General features: G+C 45.9%; 15 non-coding genes across 15 annotated transcripts; all 15 read left to right on the top strand.

Moving 5' to 3' along the window:
• Positions 1 to 3: 3 nt before the first annotated feature.
• TRNAL-UAG (transfer RNA leucine (anticodon UAG)) lies at positions 4 to 85 on the top strand. The gene has a single exon. It is a non-coding gene; the product is annotated as a tRNA-Leu (tRNA).
• A 2,786-nt stretch (positions 86 to 2,871) lies between these two features.
• On the top strand, positions 2,872 to 2,953 carry TRNAL-AAG (transfer RNA leucine (anticodon AAG)). The gene has a single exon. It is a non-coding gene; the product is annotated as a tRNA-Leu (tRNA).
• A 793-nt stretch (positions 2,954 to 3,746) lies between these two features.
• Positions 3,747 to 3,828, top strand: TRNAL-UAG (transfer RNA leucine (anticodon UAG)). Its single transcript has one exon. It is a non-coding gene; the product is annotated as a tRNA-Leu (tRNA).
• Positions 3,829 to 4,622: 794 nt separating this feature from the next.
• On the top strand, positions 4,623 to 4,704 carry TRNAL-UAG (transfer RNA leucine (anticodon UAG)). The gene has a single exon. It is a non-coding gene; the product is annotated as a tRNA-Leu (tRNA).
• A 933-nt stretch (positions 4,705 to 5,637) lies between these two features.
• On the top strand, positions 5,638 to 5,719 carry TRNAL-AAG (transfer RNA leucine (anticodon AAG)). Its single transcript has one exon. It is a non-coding gene; the product is annotated as a tRNA-Leu (tRNA).
• Positions 5,720 to 7,158: 1,439 nt separating this feature from the next.
• Positions 7,159 to 7,240, top strand: TRNAL-AAG (transfer RNA leucine (anticodon AAG)). Its single transcript has one exon. It is a non-coding gene; the product is annotated as a tRNA-Leu (tRNA).
• A 406-nt stretch (positions 7,241 to 7,646) lies between these two features.
• Positions 7,647 to 7,728, top strand: TRNAL-UAG (transfer RNA leucine (anticodon UAG)). The gene has a single exon. It is a non-coding gene; the product is annotated as a tRNA-Leu (tRNA).
• A 1,264-nt stretch (positions 7,729 to 8,992) lies between these two features.
• TRNAL-UAG (transfer RNA leucine (anticodon UAG)) lies at positions 8,993 to 9,074 on the top strand. Its single transcript has one exon. It is a non-coding gene; the product is annotated as a tRNA-Leu (tRNA).
• Positions 9,075 to 10,160: 1,086 nt separating this feature from the next.
• On the top strand, positions 10,161 to 10,242 carry TRNAL-AAG (transfer RNA leucine (anticodon AAG)). The gene has a single exon. It is a non-coding gene; the product is annotated as a tRNA-Leu (tRNA).
• Positions 10,243 to 10,648: 406 nt separating this feature from the next.
• Positions 10,649 to 10,730, top strand: TRNAL-UAG (transfer RNA leucine (anticodon UAG)). Its single transcript has one exon. It is a non-coding gene; the product is annotated as a tRNA-Leu (tRNA).
• Positions 10,731 to 11,994: 1,264 nt separating this feature from the next.
• On the top strand, positions 11,995 to 12,076 carry TRNAL-UAG (transfer RNA leucine (anticodon UAG)). The gene has a single exon. It is a non-coding gene; the product is annotated as a tRNA-Leu (tRNA).
• Positions 12,077 to 12,486: 410 nt separating this feature from the next.
• TRNAL-UAG (transfer RNA leucine (anticodon UAG)) lies at positions 12,487 to 12,568 on the top strand. Its single transcript has one exon. It is a non-coding gene; the product is annotated as a tRNA-Leu (tRNA).
• Positions 12,569 to 13,654: 1,086 nt separating this feature from the next.
• On the top strand, positions 13,655 to 13,736 carry TRNAL-AAG (transfer RNA leucine (anticodon AAG)). The gene has a single exon. It is a non-coding gene; the product is annotated as a tRNA-Leu (tRNA).
• Positions 13,737 to 14,142: 406 nt separating this feature from the next.
• Positions 14,143 to 14,224, top strand: TRNAL-UAG (transfer RNA leucine (anticodon UAG)). The gene has a single exon. It is a non-coding gene; the product is annotated as a tRNA-Leu (tRNA).
• A 2,610-nt stretch (positions 14,225 to 16,834) lies between these two features.
• Positions 16,835 to 16,916, top strand: TRNAL-UAG (transfer RNA leucine (anticodon UAG)). Its single transcript has one exon. It is a non-coding gene; the product is annotated as a tRNA-Leu (tRNA).
• Positions 16,917 to 18,343: the final 1,427 nt, after the last annotated feature.

Here is an 18,343-nt window from a genome sequence, read left to right as displayed (position 1 = left end):
CTCGGTAGCGTGGCCGAGCGTTCTAAGGCGCTGGATTTAGGCTCCAGTCTCTCTGGAGGCGTGGGTTCAAATCCCACCGCTGCCATGTTTTCTTAACGTAGACAAGTGTGCTTAGAAATACTTGTTTGTTCATTAGCTCTTTGTTTGTAACTACTTGTCAGCTTGCATTCTGTCAGCCTGGGAAACAAGCAGTAGCAAGTCTCTTATCTTGCAAAGTGTTGCAGAAAGATACTTTTAAGCCTACTTGAAGTTATTCTACATTATCAAGCTCTAACCCCAGTCAGCTTCTGCTGCAGGAAGAGCTTGGTTGGCCCAGGCGTGGGTTCAAATCCCACCACTGCCATGCGTGCTCCAAGCTTTCAATTGGTAGCCTGGCAGAGCGGTCTAAGGCGCTGGATTTAGGCTCCAGTCTCTCTGGAGGCATGGGTTCAAATCCCACTGCTGCCGTGTTTTCTTAACGTAGACAAGTGTGCTTAGAAATACTTGTTTGTTCATTAGCTGTTTGTTAATAACTACTTGTCACCTTGCATTCTGTCAGCCTGGGAAACAAGCAGTAGCAAGTCTCTTATCTTGCAAAGTGCTGCAGAAAGATACTTTTAAGCCTACTTGAAGTTATTCTACATTAACAAGCTCTAACCCCAGTCAGCTTCTGCTGCAGGAAGAGCTTGGTTGGCCCAGTATAGCAAAATCAGTCCCCTCACCCATTCAATCTTGCATTACTCAGGGACAGCTTTGTCCTTCCTGCTGGTGAAAGGGTCCACTTCATGATGAATAGTGAAGTGAAGGGAGTTGAAACTACAACTCTTCCTTTGGTGAGTAAACCCCCTTGGAGAGTGGTACACCTCCCGCCGTCACTCGGTAGCTTGGCCGAGCGGTCTAAGGCGCTGGGTTTAGGCTCCAGTCTCTCTGGAGGCGTGGGTTCGAATCCCACCACTGCCTTCTTTTCTTAACGTAGACAAGTGTGCTTAGAAATACTTGTTTGTTCATTAGCTCTTTGTTAATAACTACTTGTCACCTTGCATTCTGTCAGCCTGGGAAACAAGCAGTAGCAAGTCTCTTATCTTGCAAAGTGTTGCAGAAAGATACTTTTAAGCCTACTTGAAGTTATTCTACATTATCAAGCTCTAACCCCAGTCAGCTTCTGCTGCAGGAAGAGCTTGGTTGGCCCAGTATAGCAAAATCAGTCCCCTCACCCATTCAATCTTGCATTACTCAGGGCCAGCTTTGTCCTTCCTGCTGGTGAAAGGGTCCACTTCATGATGAATAGTGAAGTGAAGGGAGTTGAAACTACAACTCTTCCTTTGGTGAGTAAACCCCCTTGGAGAGTGGTACACAGTCCACCGTCACTCGGTAGCGTGGCTGAGCGTTCTAAGGCGCTGGATTTAGGCTCCAGTCTCTCTGGAGGCGTGGGTTCGAATCCCACCACTGCCTTCTTTTCTTAACGTAGACAAGTGTGCTTAGAAATACTTGTTTGTTCATTAGCTCTTTGTTAATAACTACTTGTCACCTTGCATTCTGTCAGCCTGGGAAACAAGCAGTAGCAAGTCTATTATCTTGCAAAGTGTTGCAGAAAGATACTTTTAAGCCTACTTGAAGTTATTCTACATTATCAAGCTCTAACCCCAGTCAGCTTCTGCTGCAGGAAGAGCTTGGTTGGCCCAGTTTAATGTATAGCAAAATCAGTGTTATTTCTTCAAAGTCCCCTCACCCATTCAATCTTGCATTACTCAGGGCCAGCTTTGTCCTTCCTGCTGGTGAAAGGGTCCACTTCATGATGAATAGTGAAGTGAAGGGAGTTGAAACTACAACTCTTCCTTTGGTGAGTAAACCCCCTTGGAGAGTGGTACACCTCCCGCCGTCACTCGGTAGCTTGGCCGAGCGGTCTAAGGCGCTGGGTTTAGGCTCCAGTCTCTCTGGAGGCGTGGGTTCGAATCCCACCACTGCCTTCTTTTCTTAACGTAGACAAGTGTGCTTAGAAATACTTGTTTGTTCATTAGCTCTTTGTTAATAACTACTTGTCACCTTGCATTCTGTCAGCCTGGGAAACAAGCAGTAGCAAGTCTCTTATCTTGCAAAGTGTTGCAGAAAGATACTTTTAAGCCTACTTGAAGTTATTCTACATTATCAAGCTCTAACCCCAGTCAGCTTCTGCTGCAGGAAGAGCTTGGTTGGCCCAGTATAGCAAAATCAGTCCCCTCACCCATTCAATCTTGCATTACTCAGGGCCAGCTTTGTCCTTCCTGCTGGTGAAAGGGTCCACTTCATGATGAATAGTGAAGTGAAGGGAGTTGAAACTACAACTCTTCCTTTGGTGAGTAAACCCCCTTGGAGAGTGGTACACAGTCCACCGTCACTCGGTAGCGTGGCTGAGCGTTCTAAGGCGCTGGATTTAGGCTCCAGTCTCTCTGGAGGCGTGGGTTCGAATCCCACCACTGCCTTCTTTTCTTAACGTAGACAAGTGTGCTTAGAAATACTTGTTTGTTCATTAGCTCTTTGTTAATAACTACTTGTCACCTTGCATTCTGTCAGCCTGGGAAACAAGCAGTAGCAAGTCTATTATCTTGCAAAGTGTTGCAGAAAGATACTTTTAAGCCTACTTGAAGTTATTCTACATTATCAAGCTCTAACCCCAGTCAGCTTCTGCTGCAGGAAGAGCTTGGTTGGCCCAGTTTAATGTATAGCAAAATCAGTGTTATTTCTTCAAAGTCCCCTCACCCATTCAATCTTGCATTACTCAGGGCCAGCTTTGTCCTTCCTGCTGGTGAAAGGGTCCACTTCATGATGAATAGTGAAGTGAAGGGAGTTGAAACTACAACTCTTCCTTTGATGCGTAAACCCCCTTGGAGAGTGGTACACCACTAGCAGTCACTTGGTAGCGTGGCCGAGCGGTCTAAGGCGCTGGATTAAGGCTCCAGTCTCTTCGAAGGCGTGGGTTCAAATCCCACCGCTGCCATGTTTTCTTAACGTAGACAAGTGTGCTTAGAAATACTTGTTTGTTCATTAGCTCTTTGTTAGTAACTACTTGTCACCTTGCATTCTGTCAGCCTGGAAAACAGTAGCAAGTCTCTTATCTTGCAAAGTGTTGCAGAAAGATACTTTTAAGCCTACTTGAATTACTCAGGGCCAGCTTTGTCCTTCCTGCTGGTGAAAGGGTCCACTTCATGATGAATAGTGAAGTGAAGGGAGTTGAAACTACAACTCTTCCTTTGGTGAGTAAACCCCCTTGGAGAGTGGTACACCTCCCGCCGTCACTCGGTAGCTTGGCCGAGCGGTCTAAGGCGCTGGGTTTAGGCTCCAGTCTCTCTGGAGGCGTGGGTTCGAATCCCACCACTGCCTTCTTTTCTTAACGTAGACAAGTGTGCTTAGAAATACTTGTTTGTTCATTAGCTCTTTGTTAATAACTACTTGTCACCTTGCATTCTGTCAGCCTGGGAAACAAGCAGTAGCAAGTCTCTTATCTTGCAAAGTGTTGCAGAAAGATACTTTTAAGCCTACTTGAAGTTATTCTACATTATCAAGCTCTAACCCCAGTCAGCTTCTGCTGCAGGAAGAGCTTGGTTGGCCCAGTATAGCAAAATCAGTCCCCTCACCCATTCAATCTTGCATTACTCAGGGCCAGCTTTGTCCTTCCTGCTGGTGAAAGGGTCCACTTCATGATGAATAGTGAAGTGAAGGGAGTTGAAACTACAACTCTTCCTTTGGTGAGTAAACCCCCTTGGAGAGTGGTACACAGTCCACCGTCACTCGGTAGCGTGGCCGAGCGTTCTAAGGCGCTGGATTTAGGCTCCAGTCTCTCTGGAGGCGTGGGTTCAAATCCCACCGCTGCCATGTTTTCTTAACGTAGACAAGTGTGCTTAGAAATACTTGTTTGTTCATTAGCTCTTTGTTTGTAACTACTTGTCAGCTTGCATTCTGTCAGCCTGGGAAACAAGCAGTAGCAAGTCTCTTATCTTGCAAAGTGTTGCAGAAAGATACTTTTAAGCCTACTTGAAGTTATTCTACATTATCAAGCTCTAACCCCAGTCAGCTTCTGCTGCAGGAAGAGCTTGGTTGGCCCAGGCGTGGGTTCAAATCCCACCACTGCCATGCATGCGCTAAACCTTTAATTGGTAGCCTGGCCGAGCGGTCTAAGGCGCTGGATTTAGGCTCCAGTCTCTCTGGAGGCATGGGTTCAAATCCCACTGCTGCCATGTTTTCTTAACGTAGACAAGTGTGCTTAGAAATACTTGTTTGTTCATTAGCTCTTTGTTAATAACTACTTGTCACTTTGCATTCTGTCAGCCTGGGAAACAAGCAGTAGCAAGACTCTTATCTTGCAAAGTGTTGCAGAAAGATACTTTTAAGCCTACTTGAAGTTATTCTACATTATCAAGCTCTAACCCCAGTCAGCTTCTGCTGCAGGAAGAGCTTGGTTGGCCCAGTTTAATGTATGGCAAAATCTGTGTTATTTCTTCAAAGTCCCCTCACCCATTCAATCTTGCATTACTCAGGGCCAGCTTTGTCCTTCCTGCTGGTGAAAGGGTCCACTTCATGATGAATAGTGAAGTGAGGGAGTTGAAACTACAACTCTTCCTTTGGTGAGTAAACCCCTTTGGAGAGTGGTACCCCCTCCACTGTCACTTGGTAGCGTGGCCGGGCGGTCTAAGGCGCTGGATTTAGGCTCCAGTCTCTATGGAGGCGTGGGTTCAAACCCCACCGCTGCCATGTTTTATTAACGTAGACAAGTGTGCTTAGAAATACTTGTTTGTTCATTAGCTCTTTGTTAATAACTACTTGTCACTTTGCATTCTGTCAGCCTGGGAAACAAGCAGTAGCAAGACTCTTATCTTGCAAAGTGTTGCAGAAATATACTTTTAAGCCTACTTGAAGTTATTCTACATTATCAAGCTCTAACCCCAGTCAGCTTCTGCTGCAGGAAGAGCTTGGTTGGCCCAGTATAGCAAAATCAGTGTTATTTCTTCAAAGTCCCCTCACCCATTCAATCTTGCATTACTCAGGGCCAGCTTTGTCCTTCCTGCTGGTGAAAGGGTCCACTTCATGATGAATAGTGAAGTGAGGGAGTTGAAACTACAACTCTTCCTTTGGTGAGTAAACCCCCTTGGAGAGTGGTACACCCTCTACTGTCACTTGGTAGCGTGACCGAGCGGTCTAAGGCGCTTGATTAAGGCTCCAGTCTCTTCGGAGGCGTGGGTTCAAATCCCACCGCTGCCATGTTTTCTTAACGTAGACAAGTGTGCTTAGAAATACTTGTTTGTTCATTAACTCTTTGTTAATAACTACTTGTCACCTTGCATTCTGTCAGCCTGGGAAACAAGCAGTAGCAAGTCTCTTATCTTCCAAAGTGTTGCAGAAAGATACTTTTAAGCCTACTTGAAGTTATTCTACATTATCAAGCTCTAACCCCAGTCAGCTTCTGCTGCAGGAAGAGCTTGGTTGGCCCAGTATAGCAAAATCAGTGTTATTTCTTCAAAGTCCCCTCACCCATTCAATCTTGCATTACTCAGGGCCAGCTTTGTCCTTCCTGCTGGTGAAAGGGTCCACTTCATGATGAATAGTGAAGTGAAGGGAGTTGAAACTACAACTCTTCCTTTGATGCGTAAACCCCCTTGGAGAGTAGTACACCACTAGCCGTCACTCGGTAGCGTGGCCGAGCGGTCTAAGGCGCTGGATTAAGGCTCCAGTCTCTTCGGAGGCGTGGGTTCAAATCCCACCGCTGCCATGTTTTCTTAACGTAGACAAGTGTGCTTAGAAATACTTGTTTGTTCATTAGCTCTTTGTTAGTAACTACTTGTCACCTTGCATTCTGTCAGCCTGGAAAACAAGCAGTAGCAAGTCTCTTATCTTGCAAAGTGTTGCAGAAAGATACTTTTAAGCCTACTTGAAGTTATTCTACATTATCAAGCTCTAACCCCAGTCAGCTTCTGCTGCAGGAAGAGCTTGGTTGGCCCAGTATAGCAAAATCAGTGTTATTTCTTCAAAGTCCCCTCACCCATTCAATCTTGCATTACTCAGGGCCAGCTTTGTCCTTCCTGCTGGTGAAAGGGTCCACTTCATGATGAATAGTGAAGTGAAGGGAGTTGAAACTACAACTCTTCCTTTGGTGAGTAAACCCCCTTGGAGAGTGGTACACCCTCCGCCGTCACTTGGTAGCGTAGCGGAGTGGTTTAAGGCGCTGGGTTTAGGCTCCAGTCTCTTCGGAAGCGTGGGTTCAAATCCCACCGCTGCCATGTTTTCTTAACGTAGACAAGTGTGCTTGTTTGTTCATTAGCTCTTTGTTAGTAACTACTTGTCACCTTGCATTCTGTCAGCCTGGAAAACAAGCAGTAGCAAGTCTCTTATCTTGCAAAGTGTTGCAGAAAGATACTTTTAAGCCTACTTGAAGTTATTCTACATTATCAAGCTCTAACCCCAGTCAGCGTCTGCTGCAGGAAGAGCTTGGCTGGCCCAGTATAGCAAAATCAGTGTTATTTCTTCAAAGTCCCCTCACCCATTCAATCTTGCATTACTCAGGGCCAGCTTTGTCCTTCCTGCTGGTGAAAGGGTCCACTTCATGATGAATAGTGAAGTGAAGGGAGTTGAAACTACAACTCTTCCTTTGGTGAGTAAACCCCCTTGGAGAGTGGTACACTCTTTACTTTATCTTGGTAGCGTGACTGAGCGGTCTAAGGCGCTTGCTTAAGGCTCTAATCTTTTCGGAGGCGTGGGTTCAAATCCCACCCCTGCCATGTTTTCTTAACGTAGACAAGTGTGCTTAGAAATATTTGTTTGTTCATTAGCTCTTTGTTAATAACTACTTGTCACCTTGCATTCTGTCAGCCTGGGAAACAAGCAGTAGCAAGTCTCTTATCTTGCAAAGTGTTGCAGAAAGATACTTTTAAGCCTACTTGAAGTTATTCTACATTATCAAGCTCTAACCCCAGTCAGCTTCTGCTGCAGGAAGAGCTTGGTTGGCCCAGTTTAATGTATAGCAAAATCAGTGTTATTTCTTCAAAGTCCCCTCACCCATTCAATCTTGCATTACTCAGGGCCAGCTTTGTCCTTCCTGCTGGTGAAAGGGTCCACTTCATGATGAATAGTGAAGTGAAGGGAGTTGAAACTACAACTCTTCCTTTGATGCGTAAACCCCCTTGGAGAGTGGTACACCACTAGCAGTCACTTGGTAGCGTGGCCGAGCGGTCTAAGGCGCTGGATTAAGGCTCCAGTCTCTTCGAAGGCGTGGGTTCAAATCCCACCGCTGCCATGTTTTCTTAACGTAGACAAGTGTGCTTAGAAATACTTGTTTGTTCATTAGCTCTTTGTTAGTAACTACTTGTCACCTTGCATTCTGTCAGCCTGGAAAACAGTAGCAAGTCTCTTATCTTGCAAAGTGTTGCAGAAAGATACTTTTAAGCCTACTTGAAGTTATTTTACATTATCAAGCTCTAACCCCAGTCAGCTTCTGCTGCAGGAAGAGCTTGGTTGGCCCAGTATAGCAAAATCAGTCCCCTCACCCATTCAATCTTGCATTACTCAGGGCTAGCTTTGTCCTTCCTGCTGGTGAAAGGGTCCACTTCATGATGAATAGTGAAGTGAAGGGAGTTGAAACTACAACTCTTCCTTTGGTGAGTAAACCCCCTTGGAGAGTGGTACACCATCCGCCGTCACTCGGTAGCATGGCCGAGCGGTCTAAGGCGCTGGATTTAGGCTCCAGTCTCTCTGGAGGCGTGGGTTCGAATCCCACTGCTGCCATGTTTTCTTAACGTAGACAAGTGTGCTTAGAAATACTTGTTTGTTCATTAGCTCTTTGTTAGTAACTACTTGTCACCTTGCATTCTGTCAGCCTGGAAAACAAGCAGTAGCAAGTCTCTTATCTTGCAAAGTGTTGCAGAAAGATACTTTTAAGCCTACTTGAAGTTATTCTACATTATCAAGTTCTAACCCCAGTCAGCTTCTGCTGCAGGAAGAGCTTGGTTGGCCCAGGCGTAGGTTCAAATCCCACCACTGCCATGCGTGCGCCAAACTTTTAATTGGTAGCCTGGCAGAACGGTCTAAGGTGATGGATTTAGGCTCCAGTCTCTCTGGAGGCGTGGGTTCGAATCCCACCGCTGCCATGTTTTCTTAACGTAGACAAATGTGCTTAGAAATACTTGTTTGTTCATTAGCTCTTTGTTAATAACTACTTGTCACTTTGCATTCTGTCAGCCTGGGAAACAAGCAGTAGCAAGTCTCTTATCTTGCAAAGTGTTGCAGAAAGATACTTTTAAGCCTACTTGAAGTTATTCTACATTAACAAGCTCTAACCCCAGTCAGCTTCTGCTGCAGGAAGAGCTTGGTTGGCCCAGTATAGCAAAATCAGTCCCCTCACCCATTCAATCTTGCATTACTCAGGGCCAGCTTTGTCCTTCCTGCTGGTGAAAGGGTCCACTTCATGATGAATAGTGAAGTGAAGGGAGTTGAAACTACAACTCTTCCTTTGGTGAGTAAACCCCCTTGGAGAGTGGTACACCTCCCGCCGTCACTCGGTAGCTTGGCCGAGCGGTCTAAGGCGCTGGGTTTAGGCTCCAGTCTCTCTGGAGGCGTGGGTTCGAATCCCACCACTGCCATCTTTTCTTAACGTAGACAAGTGTGCTTAGAAATACTTGTTTGTTCATTAGCTCTTTGTTAATAACTACTTGTCACCTTGCATTCTGTCAGCCTGGGAAACAAGCAGTAGCAAGTCTCTTATCTTGCAAAGTGTTGCAGAAAGATACTTTTAAGCCTACTTGAAGTTATTCTACATTATCAAGCTCTAACCCCAGTCAGCTTCTGCTGCAGGAAGAGCTTGGTTGGCCCAGTATAGCAAAATCAGTCCCCTCACCCATTCAATCTTGCATTACTCAGGGCCAGCTTTGTCCTTCCTGCTGGTGAAAGGGTCCACTTCATGATGAATAGTGAAGTGAAGGGAGTTGAAACTACAACTCTTCCTTTGGTGAGTAAACCCCCTTGGAGAGTGGTACACCGTCCACCGTCACTCGGTAGCGTGGCCGAGCGGTCTAAGGCGCTGGATTTAGGCTCCAGTCTCTCTGGAGGCGTGGGTTCAAATCCCACCGCTGCCATGTTTTCTTAACGTAGACAAGTGTGCTTAGAAATACTTGTTTGTTCATTAGCTCTTTGTTTGTAACTACTTGTCAGCTTGCATTCTGTCAGCCTGGGAAACAAGCAGTAGCAAGTCTCTTATCTTGCAAAGTGTTGCAGAAAGATACTTTTAAGCCTACTTGAAGTTATTCTACATTATCAAGCTCTAACCCCAGTCAGCTTGTGCTGCAGGAAGAGCTTGGTTGGCCCAGGCGTGGGTTCAAATCCCACCACTGCCATGCATGCACTAAACTTTTAATTGGTAGCCTGGCCGAGCGGTCTAAGGCGCTGGATTTAGGCTCCAGTTTCTCTGGAGGCGTGGGTTCGAATCCCACCGCTGCCATGTTTTCTTAACGTAGACAAGTGTGCTTAGAAATACTTGTTTGTTCATTAGCTCTTTGTTAGTAACTACTTGTCAACTTGCATTCTGTCAGCCTGGGAAACAAGCAGTAGCAAGTCTCTTATCTTGCAAAGTGTTGCAGAAAGATACTTTTAAGCCTACTTGAAGTTATTCTACATTATCAAGCTCTAACCCCAGTCAGCTTCTGCTGCAGGAAGAGCTTGGTTGGCCCAGGCGTGCTCCAAACTTTCAATTGGTAGCCTGGCAGAGCGGTCTAAGGCGCTGGATTTAGGCTCCAGTCTCTCTGGAGGCATGGGTTCAAATCCCACTGCTGCCATGTTTTCTTAACGTAGACAAGTGTGCTTAGAAATACTTGTTTGTTCATTAGCTGTTTGTTAATAACTACTTGTCACCTTGCATTCTGTCAGCCTGGGAAACAAGCAGTAGCAAGTCTCTTATCTTGCAAAGTGTTGCAGAAAGATACTTTTAAGCCTACTTGAAGTTATTCTACATTAACAAGCTCTAACCCCAGTCAGCTTCTGCTGCAGGAAGAGCTTGGTTGGCCCAGTATAGCAAAATCAGTCCCCTCACCCATTCAATCTTGCATTACTCAGGGCCAGCTTTGTCCTTCCTGCTGGTGAAAGGGTCCACTTCATGATGAATAGTGAAGTGAAGGGAGTTGAAACTACAACTCTTCCTTTGATGCGTAAACCCCTAGCAGTCACTTGGTAGCGTGGCCGAGCGGTCTAAGGCGCTGGATTAAGGCTCCAGTCTCTTCGAAGGCGTGGGTTCAAATCCCACCGCTGCCATGTTTTCTTAACGTAGACAAGTGTGCTTAGAAATACTTGTTTGTTCATTAGCTCTTTGTTAGTAACTACTTGTCACCTTGCATTCTGTCAGCCTGGAAAACAGTAGCAAGTCTCTTATCTTGCAAAGTGTTGCAGAAAGATACTTTTAAGCCTACTTGAAGTTATTCTACATTATCAAGCTCTAACCCCAGTCAGCTTCTGCTGCAGGAAGAGCTTGGTTGGCCCAGTATAGCAAAATCAGTCCCCTCACCCATTCAATCTTGCATTACTCAGGGCTAGCTTTGTCCTTCCTGCTGGTGAAAGGGTCCACTTCATGATGAATAGTGAAGTGAAGGGAGTTGAAACTACAACTCTTCCTTTGGTGAGTAAACCCCCTTGGAGAGTGGTACACCATCCGCCGTCACTCGGTAGCATGGCCGAGCGGTCTAAGGCGCTGGATTTAGGCTCCAGTCTCTCTGGAGGCGTGGGTTCGAATCCCACTGCTGCCATGTTTTCTTAACGTAGACAAGTGTGCTTAGAAATACTTGTTTGTTCATTAGCTCTTTGTTAGTAACTACTTGTCACCTTGCATTCTGTCAGCCTGGAAAACAAGCAGTAGCAAGTCTCTTATCTTGCAAAGTGTTGCAGAAAGATACTTTTAAGCCTACTTGAAGTTATTCTACATTATCAAGTTCTAACCCCAGTCAGCTTCTGCTGCAGGAAGAGCTTGGTTGGCCCAGGCGTAGGTTCAAATCCCACCACTGCCATGCGTGCGCCAAACTTTTAATTGGTAGCCTGGCAGAACGGTCTAAGGTGATGGATTTAGGCTCCAGTCTCTCTGGAGGCGTGGGTTCGAATCCCACCGCTGCCATGTTTTCTTAACGTAGACAAATGTGCTTAGAAATACTTGTTTGTTCATTAGCTCTTTGTTAATAACTACTTGTCACTTTGCATTCTGTCAGCCTGGGAAACAAGCAGTAGCAAGACTCTTATCTTGCAAAGTGTTGCAGAAAGATACTTTTAAGCCTACTTGAAGTTATTCTACATTATCAAGCTCTAACCCCAGTCAGCTTCTGCTGCAGGAAGAGCTTGGTTGGCCCAGTATAGCAAAATCAGTCCCCTCACCCATTCAATCTTGCATTACTCAGGGCCAGCTTTGTCCTTCCTGCTGGTGAAAGGGTCCACTTCATGATGAATAGTGAAGTGAAGGGAGTTGAAACTACAACTCTTCCTTTGGTGAGTAAACCCCCTTGGAGAGTGGTACACCTCCCGCCGTCACTCGGTAGCTTGGCCGAGCGGTCTAAGGCGCTGGGTTTAGGCTCCAGTCTCTCTGGAGGCGTGGGTTCAAATCCCACCACTGCCAACTTTTCTTAACGTAGACAAGTGTGCTTAGAAATACTTGTTTGTTCATTAGCACTTTGTTAATAACTACTTGTCACCTTGCATTCTGTCAGCCTGGGAAACAAGCAGTAACAAGTCTCTTATCTTGCAAAGTGTTGCAGAAAGATACTTTTAAGCCTACTTGAAGTTATTCTACATTATCAAGCTCTAACCCCAGTCAGCTTCTGCTGCAGGAAGAGCTTGGTTGGCCCAGTATAACAAAATCAGTCCCCTCACCCATTCAATCTTGCATTACTCAGGGCCAGCTTTGTCCTTCCTGCTGGTGAAAGGGTCCACTTCATGATGAATAGTGAAGTGAAGGGAGTTGAAACTACAACTCTTCCTTTGGTGAGTAAACCCCCTTGGAGAGTGGTACACCATCCACCGTCACTCGGTAGCGTGGCCGAGCGGTCTAAGGCGCTGGATTTAGGCTCCAGTCTCTCTGGAGGCGTGGGTTCGAATCCCACCACTGCCATCTTTTCTTAACGTAGACAAGTGTGCTTAGAAATACTTGTTTGTTCATTAGCTCTTTGTTAATAACTACTTGTCACCTTGCATTCTGTCAGCCTGGGAAACAAGCAGTAGCAAGTCTCTTATCTTGCAAAGTGTTGCAGAAAGATACTTTTAAGCCTACTTGAAGTTATTCTACATTATCAAGCTCTAACCCCAGTCAGCTTCTGCTGCAGGAAGAGCTTGGTTGGCCCAGTATAGCAAAATCAGTCCCCTCACCCATTCAATCTTGCATTACTCAGGGCCAGCTTTGTCCTTCCTGCTGGTGAAAGGGTCCACTTCATGATGAATAGTGAAGTGAAGGGAGTTGAAACTACAACTCTTCCTTTGGTGAGTAAACCCCCTTGGAGAGTGGTACACCGTCCACCGTCACTCGGTAGCGTGGCCGAGCGGTCTAAGGCGCTGGATTTAGGCTCCAGTCTCTCTGGAGGCGTGGGTTCAAATCCCACCGCTGCCATGTTTTCTTAACGTAGACAAGTGTGCTTAGAAATACTTGTTTGTTCATTAGCTCTTTGTTTGTAACTACTTGTCAGCTTGCATTCTGTCAGCCTGGGAAACAAGCAGTAGCAAGTCTCTTATCTTGCAAAGTGTTGCAGAAAGATACTTTTAAGCCTACTTGAAGTTATTCTACATTATCAAGCTCTAACCCCAGTCAGCTTGTGCTGCAGGAAGAGCTTGGTTGGCCCAGGCGTGGGTTCAAATCCCACCACTGCCATGCATGCACTAAACTTTTAATTGGTAGCCTGGCCGAGCGGTCTAAGGCGCTGGATTTAGGCTCCAGTTTCTCTGGAGGCGTGGGTTCGAATCCCACCGCTGCCATGTTTTCTTAACGTAGACAAGTGTGCTTAGAAATACTTGTTTGTTCATTAGCTCTTTGTTAGTAACTACTTGTCAACTTGCATTCTGTCAGCCTGGGAAACAAGCAGTAGCAAGTCTCTTATCTTGCAAAGTGTTGCAGAAAGATACTTTTAAGCCTACTTGAAGTTATTCTACATTATCAAGCTCTAACCCCAGTCAGCTTCTGCTGCAGGAAGAGCTTGGTTGGCCCAGGCGTGCTCCAAACTTTCAATTGGTAGCCTGGCAGAGCGGTCTAAGGCGCTGGATTTAGGCTCCAGTCTCTCTGGAGGCATGGGTTCAAATCCCACTGCTGCCATGTTTTCTTAACGTAGACAAGTGTGCTTAGAAATACTTGTTTGTTCATTAGCTGTTTGTTAATAACTACTTGTCACCTTGCATTCTGTCAGCCTGGGAAACAAGCAGTAGCAAGTCTCTTATCTTGCAAAGTGTTGCAGAAAGATACTTTTAAGCCTACTTGAAGTTATTCTACATTAACAAGCTCTAACCCCAGTCAGCTTCTGCTGCAGGAAGAGCTTGGTTGGCCCAGTATAGCAAAATCAGTCCCCTCACCCATTCAATCTTGCATTACTCAGGGCCAGCTTTGTCCTTCCTGCTGGTGAAAGGGTCCACTTCATGATGAATAGTGAAGTGAAGGGAGTTGAAACTACAACTCTTCCTTTGATGCGTAAACCCCTAGCAGTCACTTGGTAGCGTGGCCGAGCGGTCTAAGGCGCTGGATTAAGGCTCCAGTCTCTTCGAAGGCGTGGGTTCAAATCCCACCGCTGCCATGTTTTCTTAACGTAGACAAGTGTGCTTAGAAATACTTGTTTGTTCATTAGCTCTTTGTTAGTAACTACTTGTCACCTTGCATTCTGTCAGCCTGGAAAACAGTAGCAAGTCTCTTATCTTGCAAAGTGTTGCAGAAAGATACTTTTAAGCCTACTTGAAGTTATTCTACATTATCAAGCTCTAACCCCAGTCAGCTTCTGCTGCAGGAAGAGCTTGGTTGGCCCAGTATAGCAAAATCAGTCCCCTCACCCATTCAATCTTGCATTACTCAGGGCTAGCTTTGTCCTTCCTGCTGGTGAAAGGGTCCACTTCATGATGAATAGTGAAGTGAAGGGAGTTGAAACTACAACTCTTCCTTTGGTGAGTAAACCCCCTTGGAGAGTGGTACACCATCCGCCGTCACTCGGTAGCATGGCCGAGCGGTCTAAGGCGCTGGATTTAGGCTCCAGTCTCTCTGGAGGCGTGGGTTCGAATCCCACTGCTGCCATGTTTTCTTAACGTAGACAAGTGTGCTTAGAAATACTTGTTTGTTCATTAGCTCTTTGTTAGTAACTACTTGTCACCTTGCATTCTGTCAGCCTGGAAAACAAGCAGTAGCAAGTCTCTTATCTTGCAAAGTGTTGCAGAAAGATACTTTTAAGCCTACTTGAAGTTATTCTACATTATCAAGTTCTAACCCCAGTCAGCTTCTGCTGCAGGAAGAGCTTGGTTGGCCCAGGCGTAGGTTCAAATCCCACCACTGCCATGCGTGCGCCAAACTTTTAATTGGTAGCCTGGCAGAACGGTCTAAGGTGATGGATTTAGGCTCCAGTCTCTCTGGAGGCGTGGGTTCGAATCCCACCGCTGCCATGTTTTCTTAACGTAGACAAATGTGCTTAGAAATACTTGTTTGTTCATTAGCTCTTTGTTAATAACTACTTGTCACTTTGCATTCTGTCAGCCTGGGAAACAAGCAGTAGCAAGACTCTTATCTTGCAAAGTGTTGCAGAAAGATACTTTTAAGCCTACTTGAAGTTATTCTACATTATCAAGCTCTAACCCCAGTCAGCTTCTGCTGCAGGAAGAGCTTGGTTGGCCCAGTATAGCAAAATCAGTCCCCTCACCCATTCAATCTTGCATTACTCAGGGCCAGCTTTGTCCTTCCTGCTGGTGAAAGGGTCCACTTCATGATGAATAGTGAAGTGAAGGGAGTTGAAACTACAACTCTTCCTTTGGTGAGTAAACCCCCTTGGAGAGTGGTACACCTCCCGCCGTCACTCGGTAGCTTGGCCAAGCGGTCTAAGGCGCTGGGTTTAGGCTCCAGTCTCTCTGGAGGCGTGGGTTCAAATCCCACCACTGCCAACTTTTCTTAACGTAGACAAGTGTGCTTAGAAATACTTGTTTGTTCATTAGCACTTTGTTAATAACTACTTGTCACCTTGCATTCTGTCAGCCTGGGAAACAAGCAGTAACAAGTCTCTTATCTTGCAAAGTGTTGCAGAAAGATACTTTTAAGCCTACTTGAAGTTATTCTACATTATCAAGCTCTAACCCCAGTCAGCTTCTGCTGCAGGAAGAGCTTGGTTGGCCCAGTATAACAAAATCAGTCCCCTCACCCATTCAATCTTGCATTACTCAGGGCCAGCTTTGTCCTTCCTGCTGGTGAAAGGGTCCACTTCATGATGAATAGTGAAGTGAAGGGAGTTGAAACTACAACTCTTCCTTTGGTGAGTAAACCCCCTTGGAGAGTGGTACACCATCCACCGTCACTCGGTAGCGTGGCCGAGCGGTCTAAGGCGCTGGATTTAGGCTCAAGTCTCTCTGGAGACGTGGGTTCAAATCCCACCGCTGCCATGTTTTCTTATGGTAGACAAGTGTGCTAAGAAATACTTGTTTGTTCATTAGCTCTTTGTTTGTAACTACTTGTCAGCTTGCATTCTGTCAGCCTGGGAAACAAGCAGTAGCAAGTCTCTTATCTTGCAAAGTGTTGCAGAAAGATACTTTTAAGCCTACTTGAAGTTATTCTACATTATCAAGCTCTAACCCCAGTCAGCTTCTGCTGCAGGAAGAGCTTGGTTGGCCCAGGCGTGGGTTCAAATCCCACCACTGCCATGCATGCGCTAAACCTTTAATTGGTAGCCTGGCCGAGCGGTCTAAGGCGCTGGATTTAGGCTCCAGTCTCTCTGGAGGCATGGGTTCAAATCCCACTGCTGCCATGTTTTCTTAACGTAGACAAGTGTGCTTAGAAATACTTGTTTGTTCATTAGCTGTTTGTTAATAACTACTTGTCACCTTGCATTCTGTCAGCCTGGGAAACAAGCAGTAGCAAGTCTCTTATCTTGCAAAGTGTTGCAGAAAGATACTTTTAAGCCTACTTGAAGTTATTCTACATTAACAAGCTCTAACCCCAGTCAGCTTCTGCTGCAGGAAGAGCTTGGTTGCCCCAGTATAGCAAAATCAGTCCCCTCACCCATTCAATCTTGCATTACTCAGGGCCAGCTTTGTCCTTCCTGCTGGTGAAAGGGTCCACTTCATGATGAATAGTGAAGTGAAGGGAGTTGAAACTACAACTCTTCCTTTGGTGAGTAAACCCCCTTGGAGAGTGGTACACCTCCCGCCGTCACTCGGTAGCTTGGCCGAGCGGTCTAAGGCGCTGGGTTTAGGCTCCAGTCTCTCTGGAGGCGTGGGTTCGAATCCCACCACTGCCTTCTTTTCTTAACGTAGACAAGTGTGCTTAGAAATACTTGTTTGTTCATTAGCTCTTTGTTAATAACTACTTGTCACCTTGCATTCTGTCAGCCTGGGAAACAAGCAGTAGCAAGTCTCTTATCTTGCAAAGTGTTGCAGAAAGATACTTTTAAGCCTACTTGAAGTTATTCTACATTATCAAGCTCTAACCCCAGTCAGCTTCTGCTGCAGGAAGAGCTTGGTTGGCCCAGTATAGCAAAATCAGTCCCCTCACCCATTCAATCTTGCATTACTCAGGGCCAGCTTTGTCCTTCCTGCTGGTGAAAGGGTCCACTTCATGATGAATAGTGAAGTGAAGGGAGTTGAAACTACAACTCTTCCTTTGGTGAGTAAACCCCCTTGGAGAGTGGTACACAGTCCACCGTCACTCGGTAGCGTGGCCGAGCGTTCTAAGGCGCTGGATTTAGGCTCCAGTCTCTCTGGAGGCGTGGGTTCAAATCCCACCGCTGCCATGTTTTCTTAACGTAGACAAGTGTGCTTAGAAATACTTGTTTGTTCATTAGCTCTTTGTTTGTAACTACTTGTCAGCTTGCATTCTGTCAGCCTGGGAAACAAGCAGTAGCAAGTCTCTTATCTTGCAAAGTGTTGCAGAAAGATACTTTTAAGCCTACTTGAAGTTATTCTACATTATCAAGCTCTAACCCCAGTCAGCTTCTGCTGCAGGAAGAGCTTGGTTGGCCCAGGCGTGGGTTCAAATCCCACCACTGCCATGCGTGCTCCAAGCTTTCAATTGGTAGCCTGGCAGAGCGGTCTAAGGCGCTGGATTTAGGCTCCAGTCTCTCTGGAGGCATGGGTTCAAATCCCACTGCTGCCGTGTTTTCTTAACGTAGACAAGTGTGCTTAGAAATGCTTGTTTGTTCATTAGCTGTTTGTTAATAACTACTTGTCACCTTGCATTCTGTCAGCCTGGGAAACAAGCAGTAGCAAGTCTCTTATCTTGCAAAGTGTTGCAGAAAGATACTTTTAAGCCTACTTGAAGTTATTCTACATTAACAAGCTCTAACCCCAGTCAGCTTCTGCTGCAGGAAGAGCTTGGTTGGCCCAGTATAGCAAAATCAGTCCCCTCACCCATTCAATCTTGCATTACTCAGGGCCAGCTTTGTCCTTCCTGCTGGTGAAAGGGTCCACTTCATGATGAATAGTGAAGTGAAGGGAGTTGAAACTACAACTCTTCCTTTGGTGAGTAAACCCCCTTGGAGAGTGGTACACCTCCCGCCGTCACTCGGTAGCTTGGCCGAGCGGTCTAAGGCGCTGGGTTTAGGCTCCAGTCTCTCTGGAGGCGTGGGTTCGAATCCCACCACTGCCTTCTTTTCTTAACGTAGACAAGTGTGCTTAGAAATACTTGTTTGTTCATTAGCTCTTTGTTAGTAACCACTTGTCAACTTGCATTCTGTCAGCCTGGGAAACAAGCCGTAGCAAGTCTCTTGTGTTGCAGAAAGATACTTTTAAGCCTACTTGAAGTTATTCTACATTATCAAGCTCTAAGCCCAGTCAGCTTTTGCTGCAGGAAGAGCTTGGTTGGCCCAGGCGTGGGTTCAAATCCCACCACTGCCATGCGTGCGCTAAACTTTTAATTGGTAGCCTGGCCGAGCGGTCTAAGGTGCTGGATTTAGGCTCCAGTCTCTTCGGAGGCGTGGGTTCAAATCCCACCGCTGCCATGTTTTCTTAACGTAGACAAGTGTGCTTAGAAATACTTGTTTGTTCATTAGCTCTTTGTTAGTAACTACTTGTCAGCTTGCTTTCTGTCAGCCTGGGAAACAAGCAGTAGCAAGACTCTTATCTTGCAAAGTGTTGCAGAAAGATACTTTTAAGCCTACTTGAAGTTATTCTACATTATCAAGCTCTAACCCCAGTCAGCTTCTGCTGCAGGAAGAGCTTG

The sequence above is a fragment of the Sceloporus occidentalis genome, unplaced genomic scaffold (assembly GCF_023333645.1).
Source record: "Sceloporus occidentalis isolate IW3139 unplaced genomic scaffold, rSceOcc1.0.p SCAF_28, whole genome shotgun sequence".
NCBI lineage: Eukaryota > Metazoa > Chordata > Lepidosauria > Squamata > Phrynosomatidae > Sceloporus > Sceloporus occidentalis.
The sequence above is the reverse complement of the archived record's forward strand: the minus strand, read 5'-3'. Positions and strand labels throughout refer to the sequence as shown.